This window comes from Cibotium barometz, chromosome 5 (genome assembly GCF_041138505.1).
Source record: "Cibotium barometz isolate CiBa-2024 chromosome 5, ASM4113850v1, whole genome shotgun sequence".
Lineage (NCBI taxonomy): Eukaryota > Viridiplantae > Streptophyta > Polypodiopsida > Cyatheales > Cibotiaceae > Cibotium > Cibotium barometz.
This window is the reverse complement of record NC_141050.1, coordinates 41,604,240-41,618,475: the sequence shown is the minus strand read 5'-3', so window position 1 is coordinate 41,618,475 and position 14,236 is coordinate 41,604,240.

The window sequence follows — 14,236 nt, the reverse complement described above, 5'->3', positions numbered from 1 at the left end:
ATCATCTTTCTAATTCACATCTTATCTCATCACATCTATTCACCTCATACTCTCATCACTTCTATTCACATCACATCTATCCAATCATCACATCTTATCTCATCACATCTATTCGCCTCACATTCTCATCACTTCTATTCACAGAATTTAAACATAGAATTTAAGAGGATTCTAATTTTTGACATAAAGATTCTTTACGCATCTATTTATGCATAATTCAAATTTAAGGAGAATAACACTTTTGAAATAAAAATAAATCTTTTATGCATCTTTCTATGCATAAATTCAATTTTAATGAGAATAACACTTTTGAAATAAAAATAAATCTTTTATGCATCTTTCTATGCATAAATTCAATTTTAATGAGAATAACTCTTTTGAAATAAAAATAAATCTTCTATGCATAAATTCAATTTTAATGAGAATAACACTTTTGAAATAAAATAAATCTTTTATGCATCTTTCTATTCATAAATTCAATTTTAATGGGAATAACACTTTTGAAATAAAAATAATTCTTTTATGCATCTTTCTATGCATAAATTCAATTTTAATGGGAATAACACTTTTGAAATAAAAATAAATCTTTTATGCATCTTTCTGTGCATAAATTCAATTTTAATGGGAATAACACTTTTGAAATAAAAATAATTCTTTTATGCATCTTTCTGTGCATAAATTCAATTTTAATGGGAATAAAACTTTTGAAATAAAAATAAATCTTTTATGCATCTTTCTATGCGTAAATTCAATTTTAATGAGAATAACACTTTTGAAATAAAAATAAATCTTTTATGCATCTTTCTATGCATAACTTCAATTTTAATGAGAATGACACTTTTTAAATAAAAATAAATCTTTTAGAATGTACAAACGGAAGGAATTACTCTTTTAGAATAACCTAATGATAAACTTTAGTTCCACAAAATTTAAGAAAATTTTGCCATAACCTCCTTTGTATGGCTGACCATTTCTCAATTTTAACATTAAATTTATGACTTGAATTAATCCAATTTGAATTCTAATATCTCTAATCTACTCCATTTTTTAAAAATCAAGAGAGTAAATAAAAAAGAGTTTAATCAATCATTTAATTCAACTTTCTAGGATTAAGAAGGGCTGAATTGTAAAGATGTAAGGTTCCCCCCTTCTAAAATAGGGGAAACACTTAAGATAGTTCACTAAGTCTTAACTTGGAGAAAATTTCCTATTTATCGACACCTTGACCATGTAGAGATTTAAGGATACGATTCATAGGTTAGACCTAGTCCTATCTCGCAGGGGGAGCATGATCTTCTAAAAATCAAATCACCCATAGGGTAATTGATCATAAATTAGGCAACTACTAGACTTGAATTCTAGAGGCAACGCTTTTTTCCTCATCCATGAAAGATAATGGGCTCACAAATTGATGGATTCTAGGCTAGGCTCTAATACCATGTTAAAATTACAACAATGTGATGAGCTATGGTGGATCAAATGCTAGAATCAACATCATTAACAAAGAGATTAGAATATAATTAAGACATGATTAGTGTGATAGCTTAATGTAGGCATGGATAATCAAAAACTAGCAAATTCTCATTAGGCCAATGCCTCAATTTATAGAGTTTACATCCAAGCATCCAATCCCACACTGATTTCTCCTTGATTCACTCCACCTCTTTTGCTTGATTCTCTCCACCTCTCCCAGAATATCTCCACACCTCCTAAATCTCCTCATGCTACCATTTTATTCTCTCCCAGTAGATGCTTCTCACCTTTTCACAGGTTCTCTCACATTTACAGATTCTCTTTTACAGCCTCTAGCCAAGGGCTTGTTCCCGCATGTTAAGATTCTAGAAATGGGATTGGTCATGGTGAAGGACATAGATTAAGCATAAGATTAAGGTGGATTAAACCACACTAAAAACTCCATGACTAGAGAGAGAGAGAGAGATTGCACACTCAACACTATTCCCTTGTATTGCATATCACAATGAACCATACAATGATATAGGCTCTCAAGCCTTATCCCACTTTACATGTCATCATCCATGTGGCAACTCCTTTTCCACTTCTTTTGGTCAATACTCACACACCATACAATATTACATGTGGCATTCCATCTCACCACAATATCTTGCACCTCTAGAGTGCTTTCCCACATACACACAATATCTTGCACCTCTAGGGTGCTTTCCCACATACACACAACACCGCGATTATATCTCTCAACACCCCCTCTTAATCGAGGTGTTCCACAACTCACCCATCATCCATCATCCATACAATGTAGCATTGCACAACCGCAATCGCTACCTCTTAACACTCCCCCTCAATGATAAATTGGAGTGTCTATCAACCAAACATGTGTGCGCGTGTCTACTATCTTAGACACCTAGTCCATTTTGAGCCGACTCATCGCTCACAGCGGAACCACTGAGTCCGATTTGAACATGGAAGTTCGGGAGGGATCCAACCCATGCGCATGCACCTCACACGTGCATCGCTCTTGCACACATCACAACAACAATTTTGAGCTTCTCGGTGAGCTCGGGTAGGTTACCCTCATACCATGGATGATTACAAAAAAATCCTCGTTTTGAGCTTCAAACTCAGGTACGGTTACCCTTCTCATTCATCGGTGAAAAATACAAAAAATCTTTTGTCCGAAGCCGGAGGCAGTGGACCTTCATGTGTGTGAATACTTTTTTTGCTTCTTCTCATAGCATGTGAACAAAGTGTCATGCTTTTGAAGGTTTGTGAAGTAGGTGTGTGTGAACATTTTCTTAAATGCTTTGAAAATTGATGTGTTCTCATATAATGCCTTTTACAGGCATGTGAACAAGGTATATACCTTGATGGTGTGAATGCACCCTTAATGAAGTGATTTCTAAAGGTCCTTTAAAGACTTTTAAGAAAATATTATTTATTTATTTACTGCACTGCAATATGTGCTGCCTCCTCTGAAAATTGCGCTACCGCCAGACTAGCACATTGAAAGCACTTGCCACTTGAACATGGATTCTACTACACACCACACACTCCTACAACATGCTCGATTGAGCTCGTGGCCCACATCATGCGATTGCCATCTGCAAAATGAGATGCGACGATGCCGATTTCTTCCTCTGCTTTAGGGACCCATGCATCTTCTTCTTGGAGCTTTCTCTAAGCTTCAATGGTGACCTTAGACTCAGCATCCACACCATACAGTGTTTTGGGCACTATCACTCTGCCCGAAAACAGTAACCAGCTACCCAGAATGGGCCAACCCCTTGGCCCAGGCGGCGCTGTCAGCCTTTTGCCACCGTAAAACCACCAAGAAACTGCCATTGTGTGCACTCTTCACTACTGAAGCTGTCACTTCCTCTTTACAGGCTATGCTACCTCTGGGACGAGCACATTTCCACCCCTTTGTTATGTGCTACCCATGGCCAATGTTGCTTGTGCCCAGCGCTCCATGTGTGCTTTCAATGCCGAGCCTTCTCTTGCCTTGCAGCCGCCTTTTTGCTATGCTTTCCCCTTTGGCATGCATTGCATAGCATAGTGTTGCTTTGGTTGTCCCCTTTGGGCTTTGCCAACCCTACAGTGTGGTCATCTGTGGGTTCCTCCTGAATGGCCAGCTTCTTGCTGTGCTGATCTGTGTCCCTTGAGTTGTTGCTTCTATAAATTTCCACTCCACAAGCTACCCAACTTGTGTCCATCATGCTACATTGGCTCTTTGCCAGCTTAACACCCAAGTTGAAAACCTTGTTGTAAGGTTTCCATGACAACCATCAACATGGTCATTGAGCTCCCCATTGAGCTTCAAATCTGCATGCTTTCTTTCAATGCATACATCCATTCAAGGGTGCTTTTCCATTTTGGTTTCTCTCAAGAAACCAAGGTGCAAAGCAATGTGAAAACTCCAAAAGCTTCCACCAAACATTGCCCATCTTCTATGAGCAAAACCATGAGCATCACTCTTTCCAATGTGCTCAACCATGGACTTCTTCCAAGCCCATAACCGCTTGTCCCTTCTTAGACAAGCATTGCACCTCTTACACTCTTTGCCCAAATGCAAAGAACCATGGGATTTTCTCATCCCACAAATCAGCAACCCTTCTTCATTGAGCATTTTTCCATGCTCAAACACAAAACTTTGAGGCAAAACTTCACAAAACCAACCTTCTTGAGGCATAATCAGCAGCATATCTTCTCTTGGCAGCTTCTCCTTGATGATGATGAAGACTCCATAGCCTTCATAATGCTGAAATCTCCATTTTCAGCTTCCTTGATGATGAGCAAACTCTCCATGTTGCAAAACTCCATTTGCAACTCTCTTGGGCAGCTTCTATGCAACCTTCTTGTTGCAATTCTCCTCTCAAATCCTCATCACAAATGCAAATCCAAATGATAATATGAGTGTGCATAATTTTTTTTCTCATAATAACTCAAAATAATGCTTAATCAAACAAACACTCAAACAAGCTAATATACATAATAAACACCATGACCAAGAGCCCATTTGGCTCTGATACCATGTTAAGATTCTAGAAATGGGATTGGTCATGGTGAAGGACATAGATTAAGCATAAGATTAAGGTGGATTAAACCACACTAAAAACTCCATGACTAGAGAGAGAGAGAGATTGCACACTCAACACTATTCCCTTGTATTGCATATCACAATGAACCATACAATGATATAGGCTCTCAAGCCTTATCCCACATTACATGTCATCATCCATGTGGCAACTCCTTTTCCACTTCTTTTGGTCAATACTCACACACCATACAATATTACATGTGGCATTCCATCTCACCACAATATCTTGCACCTCTAGAGTGCTTTCCCACATACACACAATATCTTGCACCTCTAGGGTGCTTTCCCACATACACACAACACCGCGATTATATCTCTCAACACCGCACACACCCTATTCACTCGTATATTTCAACACCTCCCCTCTCAAGTGAATACTCCTAGCACACCTGGACCCTATACCAAGTTTCCCTCTTACTTGATAGTCCGTGACCAGTGCCTCAAGTCCCTAAACTCATAGTCCTTAACACTCTCTCTCTCTCTATGTGCCCAAGGCTACTACAAGTGCCCATGACCTTAACTAAAGAGCTCATACATACATCTACCACATGGCCTACATCATCGATGGCTCAGAGGTGGTTTTACTCTATTGGGGAAGGTTACATTGGGTTGTGGGGTTTCTCTCTCTCACTCTCTCAGAAAAGATGATCTAACTCCACTCCCTTATTAGGAGCCTCCATGAAGTTTGCTGATCTCGTTCCTTCTCCATTGGGTTTGCTGTAGCAGTCTCTTGCCATGTGTCCTGGCTTTCCACAGTTGTGGCAAGTGAAGGTCCTTCCTCCTACTCTGCCTCTGCCTCGTCCTCGTCCTTGAGAGAATCCTCCTCGGGTGAAGAATGCTTTTTCCTCTCCAGTCTTTGAGTCTAGCCATTTGTTCTCTTTGCCTTTGGTCTCTTGCTCTAGTAAATCTCCTTATATCTCCTGTAGCTTCAATTCAGGTACATTCTTTAGTGTTGCTACAATGTTTTCATATTCACCTTTGTCCACACTCTTCAGAAGCACTGCTAGTGCCTTATCATCTTCTACCTTTTTGCCAATAGAGCTGCCACTTGTTGCTTAATGCTTTTATATCTGTTCAAGTGTGTGATTAAAGGTTCACTTTCCTTTATATCTAATTCGTAGAATTGCAATAACAGATTTATCTTTAAATTTTTAGCTTGTGTGCCAAATAATTTATTAAGTTCATCCCATGCATCTTTTGCCCATTGTATCCCTGTGATGTGATGAATGATTTCATCATTTAAACTCAGTGCGATAAGTCCCAATGCTTTTTCATTCCTGCTCTTCCACTCATTTTCACCTCTCACCTTTGGGAATTCATGTCTCCCTCAACTAGCCCCCACAGATTTTTCCTCATGAGTAGATACATGGTTTTTGTCTGCCATGTGTAAAACTGCTCCCCATTAAATTTGGCTATTTCTTGTGCCGTACTCATGAAAATGTGAAGGGGGTCTTACCTCTTGATCCAATTTCAAGATTCAAGGGCAGTGTCTACCCTTTTACAACTCAATCTGGTGTTTAAGAGATGATTACAACAGATTTATCAGCATAAAATCACCAAAAATTACATTAAATCAAGGGTTGTACGGAATGGTTGGAGTATCAAACCATCTTCGAATTGCAATATGAAGTTATAGGGATCTGTATCAGATACCTAATGGTTAATTTGAACCTTCAATTGCACCAAAAAATAATGATTAGCATTGATTAATCACTAATTAGCAAATTAATTAATTCTCTATTTTGTGTGCAAAAAGCAGAGTATGCGGGGAGCCCAGATCTGAGGCCTTAGAGTTCAAATGAGCTCAAATGCTTTCAAGGCCATCAATAGCAATTAGTCTACTAGAGAATTAATCCAAGAAACATAAGATTTGACCAAACATTGAATGCTTAATCTCTATTTTACCAAAGTCACTCGATGAAGAGCTTGGATCTCATTGTAAACTTGATCAAATCAAATTTTGACTTCACCAGCTTGTAGAGCACCCTTGAAAATCCCTAGGGCTAAGAGGAATTAGACCCATTGCATCCTTGGAGCTTTCCTCTCAACACACTAACCAATTGATTAGTTGGGGGCTTCCTTCTAAGATAGAGAAGCAAGCAAATCAAGAGGTAAGATGTAATTTCATGGTTGTTTCTCTAATATTCTCAATGTTTTCACTTCTCAACCCCTCTCAAGCTTGAGAAGTTTCAAATGAACGGTTTTTCAATGCAAATTAAGCTTTCTAAAGAATTCTAATGATTAATCACAAAAAGTTTATATTTATGCTTAATTAGGATGCTTTTTATGTGTATCTCTCTCTCCCCAAAAGAATGGTCATTCCTATGACCAATTCTTATTCAAATGATGCTTCTCACATTGATAAATTCTCAATTCAAAGATCAAACTCTATGCTAGTTAAGCTAGAGGTTAGAAAATGGCTTTTTTATGCTTTTAAACTAATAATATTATGGTAAAATTATGATTAATTCCATAAATCGGATTTAGGTCCAAATGATAGTTATTCTATCATAATCGTATTACTAAGTCTTATTCTTTTAGAAAATATTAAAAATTATAAGTAATAGCAATAGAGCTATGGTAAAATTTTTGGGAAATTAATACATAAATCATTTTTATGCATAATGTGAAAAGAGGACTTCCTACCATATTCTAGGATTAGTCATCCTATGCTAAAAGAATAATTTTCATCACATCCATGGAAAACTAAATTTTAGTGTTTATGCATAAATAATTTAATTAGAGAAAAAGAGAAATTTTTAGTAATTTCATTTTTATGCAAAAAGAGGAATTCCCATGATAATGGAGATCCATGTATTTCAATGGAGAAAGAGAAAATATGGTATATTAAAATAATGAATATTTTTATTTAAAATTAAAGAGAAATTTTAAATAAATTATTTTTATGCATGAGTAAATTTAAATGATAAAAGAAGAATTCCCATGACATTTGGAATTCAATCATTTAAATGAGAAAAGTGGAATTCTTAGTTTAATTGAATTAATGGATATTTTTATTTAAAATTAAAGAGAAATTTTAGATAAATTATTTTATGCATGAATAAATTTAAATTATGAAAGAGGAATTCCCATCATATTTGGAATTCAATCATATTATTTAAATTACTAGATATTTTTATTTAATTTTAAGAGAAAATTTTTTTAAACTTATTTTCATGCATGAGAAAACTTAAATGATAAAAGAGGAATTCCCATCATATTTGGAATTCAATGATTTAAATGGTAAAAGTGGAATTCTTGGTATATTTGGAATAATGCATATTTTTATTTAGTTTAAAGAGAAATTCTAGATAAATTCATTTTATGATAAAAGAGGAATTCCTATGATAATTGGAATCCAGTCATTAAATGAGAAAAAGAGGAATTTTAAGCTTATTCAAAAAAATGGATAATTTTATTTAGTTAAAAAGAAGAATTTTTATGATATTTAAGTAGAGAAAGAATTGAATCAATTTTTGGTGACAAAAGAGGAATTTTGGTGACAAAAGAGGAATTGAATCAATTTTGGTGACAAAAGAGGAATTTTCACCAAAATTTCACCTAGAGAATTAGGGTTGAAAGAATATCTTTAGATATTTTATGTGGTTAAATCACTAAATTGGTATTTACCCAAAATTATATTAAATGGAAGAAGAGTATTTTCATTAAAATCCGATATTCTCATATAAAACCAATTCTTAATCTATTATGGTTAAGAAGGAATGAAGTTCACAAAATTGGAATTTCCTTACAGTTAGAAGTTCATTATCTGAAGAAAATCCTTAGAATCAAAGCTAGAACTAAACCGAATGATTTTGATTAGACCACGACTATGAGAGGGACAGTCAGTGAACTACTTGTCCCATCTCTCGATCTGAATCAAGCAAAAACTTCGTGAGACCAATTCCAGTTCTTAATACAAAGAATAGACTACTGTTGAATTAACTAGTTTTCCCTTGACCGAAATCACCAAGAATCTAGTTGGACGTCAGGGGTAGATTACATGATGAGAGATCAAGGATTCTCATTATAAAATTGTGGATTAAGGAAAAAGGGTTTTGTGGAACCAATCTTAAACCGGAAATTTTACTTGCATAGAATCTCTATTTTCATTTAAAGGACTATTTTACACTAGAATGCTAGAGGAAGCATTTGGCATGTGTTTTTACTAAGAGGAGGTTCATTACAACAACTGGCGGGGAGTTGTCGAGGGACGTCGCTCGTGGCAAAGCCTGCCGAACCAGCCTCATCAGTATGGTTAAAATGGTGCGCTTCCGGTACGATGGGCGAGGACAGACGAAGCGGTCCTTGAGTGAAGGTTTAGGACATCTAAGTAGGATCCTAGAGGGTTGACGAGGTGATGCACGGGCTCGCGGTTGCTAGGACAACCATGCGTGCGTCGAGGAAGATTCGGATGGACTAAGAAGAATGACTTTTGGTGAATCAAATTTTGGATATTGGATCTCGTTGGTTGGCCAGCTGGTCTTCAACGGAGAGTCCAGATGACATATTTTGTAATACAATGGATTCAATATTTTGGAGGAGTATGATCAGCAATACTATGATTTTTCATTAAAGGATTGTTTTTAAAGACAGCCGAATTTGTTATAAATGGCAATTTCATATTGGGTGTGTACATGGTATGCCTACCTTAATTTTTGCATGAAACGCTGGCTAGGGGACTTGAGAACTCTTTTCCCCGGTACTCGGGCAAAACATAACCAAATCCTTATAAAGGAATCCCACCAATATAGTGGTCTGGTGGTTGGCTAACCCATGGGCCAGGCTGGATCAGGGGATTCTTGCGATACTATGAAGTTACAATTAGTTATGTTAGATAGATTAAGTCTTGAGGAGACCCTTGTTCCCCTTGTTCTATGGGAGGGAAGCAGCGGGGCGGTTGTGCCTCTCATTAGAGGAGGAAAAAAGCGGTGATTCTATGGACCAAGTGCAAGTCTCTTCTTTGATCTGACCATGTGACTTCAGGTTCGGTCGGATCAGTTTGAATAGTTAAGACTTTGACCCGTTAGATTAATTCTCCTGTTTGAAGATTTTCCTTAGAGGAATGGCCCGTGCCTTTCGGGTGAGGGACGTTTTTTTGGGTTTGGTTTTGGAGGAACTACCGAACTAGTCTCTTGTCCGGACATCCGTGGGAGAGGCCCCGAGTGTGGATCCCTGCCCCGCGCAAGAGGCTGACACTGCTTTTGCCGCCAGCGCCCTCGGAGGGGGCGGGGGTCTCACAACTGGTATCAAAGCTTTGTTAAAAGCCAACAAGGAGAAATGAATTCTTATCTCAAAAATTGTAATAAAAACTCAGAAAGAGCTTTTACATATTGTATTTTCATTCTGTAAGCTTCATAAATGAAGAATTTTAATTAAAGAATTTGGTTTTATAGATGGAAGTTCCACACTTATCTGGTGTTCCCAACCTCAACGAGACAAGATATGACTACATTCGCCTTCGAGCATCTCATCTCTTCCGCTACAACTCGAACGAGCCGAGCCACTCATAGGCCATTTCGAGGATCTATATTTCCCTAACCCAACAGAGAGACGGTAGCACAAATGGTTTGCAGGGAAGTATCTCCATGCCTCTTGCGACCAGCATGCGATGCTGAGGTAAAATCTCTCATTAACCATGATTTTGATGAGGCTAAAAGTGATACATGGTGTTATTTTATATCACCCGATGCCTCGAAATTTCAGACTTTCCTGCCATATCTACAGACTCCTTAGTCACTTTATTCCTAAGGAGAAGATAGTAGCTCCCTTGGCATTAAGGGAACATTTGTATCAGGGCATGTCTATAGCCCCAGTACCACCGTCTTATGCGTCTCTTGAGGAGATTTTGACTTCTGTAGCCGAGGTGCTCTATGTACATATTGCAACCTCTATATAAATAAAGAAATGTTTTGTGGAAAAATTCCTTGTAGTGTAAGTGATTATTTATTGATGAATTGATAAAGCAAAATCTATTTCGGACATATGTCATAGATCTCCAATAAGATCATTTATCTTGTTTAAGAAATTATTTTCCGAACCTCTTCTTGTGGACGAAATCAAAATAAAAATTTAATAATATATCATTTTTGGCAAAATCATGAGGCAAGGGAACCGTGGCCATCAGCCAGATCCTCTCAGTGATGAAGAAGAGCTTGACCCCAATGTTCGTAATGCTCTTCACAGAACTCAGCCAGGACCCTTCAAAGGTGAAGGGGAGAACTTGGATGAGGGTGTGGAGAAATGGGTCGAGGCAATGGAGGAGTATTTTTCGGGATTTACTTCATCTATCGAACTAAACAGAAATTGAGTCTCGATTTACGGATCCATCAGTCTAGCCTAACCCCATCCAGTCCCATTGGTTAGCCAACCGCCCAACCACTGTAGTGATGAGATCCAATTAGGAATTTGGTTAGGTTTTGTCCCGGGTACCAGAGAAAAGAGTTCCCAGCCCCCCTAGCTGGATTTTCAAGCAAATTTAACTCCAGTCACACCACTTACACACCCAATATGAAATTGTCTTTTTCCTAGATTCAAATTTAATACTGATCATAAACTTCCAAGTATCCGGTTGAATCTTAATTTCCAATCGTTCCTTCATCGGCGGAGTATCTATGGCATCATTGGCAACCAGAACGCTCACCACTTGTTCACTCAGGGGCCTTTTCTATAGTTCCTAGCTCATAGTATCTGGCAGATAATCACTTATAAAAATCAAGATGGAATCCTCGTTGAAGATTAGCAAGATCAACCAACAGATCCATATAAGAGAGCTATGGACTCACATCAGTTGAGGACCAGCAAGGTCAATCAACTAGATCCATACTGGGTTTCAGAAAACAACTCTTACTCCTTGTTCCAATATCTTCCACGATGCACGTGTGGGTATCTTTGACGACCCAGAGCCCGAGCACCGTATGGTCAGCACCCTCTAGGATCCTTCGCAGGTCACCTAGCGCTTCACTCATAGGCCGCTTCCTTGGTCCCTCATCCACCGTACCGAAAGCTCACCATTTAAATCGAACCGAGGCTGGTCAAGACCTCGGCCAACCTTGCTACGCGAGACGTCCTCCATTGACTCTCTGTCAGCAGTTGCAACTTTATCAGTTAGGTCTCCACGACCTTAATCACAAGACGGTCGAAATGCTTTCCTAGCATTCTTGACATAAAACAGTCATTTACAAACAGGTCATGAATACAGTTTCTATAATGAACTCACGTCTTTCCAGATTGTTCCACATCAATCCATATTACTTAACCCAATTCCAATTCATATGTGTATCCATTATTGACCAAATACATCATTTTCCATCCCATCACATCAGATTCATTCACTTTACATAACATCCATTCCTATCTTTCTTAATTTACATTACGTCTCATCACATCCATTTCTCATTACATCTCATTCATTCACATCTTATATTATTCATTCACATTCTGATTCACATGACATCTCATCTCATCTCATCTCATCCATTCGCTCATATCGACTTCATATCCATTCACATACATTTTTGCATTCATTATTCCACATACACATCCACATTCGTACATCCACATTCACATCTACATCCATACATCCATTTTCACATCCACATTCATACATCCACATCCACATCCATACATCCACATTCACATCTACATTCATACATCCATTTTCACATCCACATTTATACATCCACATCCACATTCATACATCCACATTCACATCTACATCCATACATCCATTTTCACATCCACATTCATACATCCACATCGATACATCCATTTCCACATCCATATTCATACATCCACCTCCACATTCATACATCCACATCCACATCTACATCCATACATCCATTTTCACATCTACATCCACATTCACATCTACATTCATACATACACATCCATATCCACATCTATATCTATATTCATACATCCACATCCACATCCACATTCATACATCCATATCCACTTTCACATTCATACATCCACATTCACATCTACATCCATACATCCACATCCATATCCACATCCATACATCTATATCATACATTCACATCCGCGTTCACATTCATACATCCACATCCATACATCCATATCCACATTCACACATCCACATTCACATTCACATACATCCACATTCTTACATCCATATCCACATCCATATCCTTATCCACATTCCATATCTACATTCATACATCCACATCTACATTCATACATCCACTTCCATACATATACATCCATATTCATACATCCATATCCACATCCACATCCATACATCCACATCCACATCTACATCTACATCTACATCCATACATCCATTTTCACATCTACATCCACATTCATACATCCACATCCACATCCACATCCACATCTACATCCATACATCCATTTTCACATCTACATCCACATTCATACATCCACATTCACATCTACATCCATACATCCACATCCACATCTACATCCATACATCTATTTTCATATCTACATCCACATTCATACATCCACATCCATATCTACATCCATACATCCATTTTTACATCTACATCCACATTCATACATCCACATTCACATCTACATCCATACATCCACATCCACATCTACATCCATACATCCATTTTCATATCTACATCCACATTCTTACATCCACATTCACATCTACATTCATACATACACATCCATATCCACATCCATACATCCACATCTATATTCATACATCCACATCTACATCCACATTCATACATCCATATTCACATCCACATTCATACATCCACATCCCCATTCACATTCATACATCCACATCCATACATCCATTTCTACATTCCCATATAACCACATACGCCTTCACATCTATTCTTTTACATCACATCCATTCTCGCCCTAACACAACCCATATACATCTTATCCCATCAGATACACTTCTTACCTCATCCCATACACATCTTATCACATCCTAACTCATCTTATCACATCCTAACTCATCCCATATGCATCTTATCACATCCTATCACTTCTCATACACATCTTATCACATCCTATCACTTCTCATATGCATCTTATCACATCCTATCACATCTCATACGCATCTTATCACATCCTATCACATCTCATACGCATCTTATCACATCCTAGCACATCTCATACACATCTTATCACATCCTAGCACATCTCATACACATCTTATCACATCCTACCACTTCCCATATGCATCTTATTAGGCATAAAGATAACTTTATAGGAATAACACTTTTATAATAATCCTTTTATGCATTTTACTATGCATAAATTCTAATTTAATGAGAATAATACTTTCGAAATAAAAATAAATCTTTTATACATCTTTCTATGCATATATTTCCATCTTAATGAAATTAACACTTTTAGAATAAATCTTTTATGCATCTATCTATGCATAAAATCAAAATTGATAAGAATAACTCTTTTGAATTAAAAATAAAATTCTTTATGCATCTTTCTATGCATAAAATCAAAGTTGATAAGAATAAATCTTTTGAATTAAAAATAAAATTCTTTATGCATCTTTCTATGCATAAAATCAAAATTGATGAGAATAACACTTTTGGGTTAAAATAATTTCTTTATGCATCTTTCCATGCATAAATCCAATTTAGTAGGAATTACTCTTTTAGAATAAAAGAATTTCTCTTATGCATCTAA